We start from the raw sequence: 1,814 nt of genomic DNA, 5'->3' as shown, positions 1-1,814 counted from the left end.
CAAATGATTTTTTTCCCATATAAAACTTTAGTCTTTTTACCAATTGGAAATGTGGTGGACAATTAAATTTTACACCATAATATCACTAAATCAGTCTGTAAAGTTAAGTATAAATCATGTCATTCATAGGAGACGATTGGGTTTTCCTGGTAGTTAATTTTCAGTAAACTGTTAGACTGAGGCATTTGAGGACCAAATAATTCAGCTGACAGTTTTTAATCTCAAGCTTCTGTCTTCAGGTAGTGGCTACAGTTGTGAACACTATTGCACAAATTCTGTCAGGAGAATGATGTGGCAGTTTGATATTTTCACATGGCATGTTTTTATAACCACAGTCATATACTCAACTTAGTTGCTATAAAAGAGCAGTAGCTCATCATTTTATATCTTTCTAGCCCATTTAAACCTTTTGAAAACAGAAGTAACTGGATCTCATTCAAAATACACAATATATTACCACAAAATCTCATAATTTTATTCAGCTGTATTTTTGTATGACAACAGTTAAAGATGAGCAAGTATAATTTTTCCTTAAAAACTATTGAACAAAGTTTAAGATAATATTTTTCACAGTCACTTAAGCTCTCATTTATATGCACAAGCTGAGAAAGTTGGACTAGAGTAAATTCTGCAAAGCTTTGCTACAGGGGTGTTTCAATTCAATTCAACCAGGATTTCCTGAACAATTGCTTTGTGCTGACCCCAGAGCTCGACATTCTGGAAGGATACAAGAGTTATGTGCATGTCTCTACCCTCAAAGGTTTATTACCTAATTGAAAAAACATAGCATATACATGTGGATTCTGTTTGTGTGTTCAGTACCATGTGTGGTGCTGTAACACAAATTAATGTAATGGTGGGCTTGAATACAGGTTTGATGGACAGGAATTTATTTAAATCTGGAGAAAATCTTAATAGAAGAAGAAAAGTGAGTTATGAGTATTGAAACTATCAAGTATAAAGTAAGATGTTCTATTGTTCAAAATTATAAGTGATTATATCTCTAGACCAAAACAAAGAAAGACAAGGAAATAGCACAACAGTTCTTAGAATCCAGAACATGACACTAAAATAAATTTTTATATATCAACAGGTAAAAGTAAAATTATGAGTACAGCAAAATCATGTTATTGACCTTGAGATGGGTAAATCTGAACAAAAAAAAATACTGAAGGCAAGAAAACATGGAAGGTGCATTATTTTAACTATCATATAACCCACTCTCATAAAACACAGTGAAAATGTGTGGCTTCTCTAAAAGAACCCCATCGTTTCCACTGAGTAAGAATATCATAGTTCAGCAACTTAGTTTGAATAGTGGAGATGAGCTATAAACAATTTCTTTCAAAAAAAAACGCTGAACGATTAGTTTGTTCTTTTCGTTCCTTAGATTATGCATATAAGTGACAACAGACACACAAATATAGAGGACAATCTGGTGAAGGCCAGAGGGGGAGGGGTTTGCGGGAGCTGAGTGAAAAGGGTGAAGGGTTAAAGAAGTACAAATTAGTAGTTGATATGTCACAGGGATGGGGAGCACGGCATAGGGTATGTAGTCAGCAGCAATGTAATGGCTAGGTTTAGAGCCAAAGGGGTGATAGAGTAATCAGGGGATCATTTCATAAACCATATAAATGTCTAACAATGTACTGTATACTTAAAACTAATAAAATAAAATGCTAAAAAAGAAATGCTGAATGAAAACTCAAATTCTAATCATTTTGAGAATCGAAAAGGTGTTATATAAGGAACAGAAATATATGGCCAAATGCAGATTTATTAGAGAATTCAGGTTTTCAATTTGGACTTAATAG

The sequence above is a fragment of the Pteropus alecto genome, unplaced genomic scaffold (assembly GCF_000325575.1).
Source record: "Pteropus alecto unplaced genomic scaffold, ASM32557v1 scaffold24, whole genome shotgun sequence".
Taxonomy (NCBI): Eukaryota; Metazoa; Chordata; class Mammalia; order Chiroptera; family Pteropodidae; genus Pteropus; species Pteropus alecto.
This window is presented reverse-complemented; position numbering follows the sequence as displayed.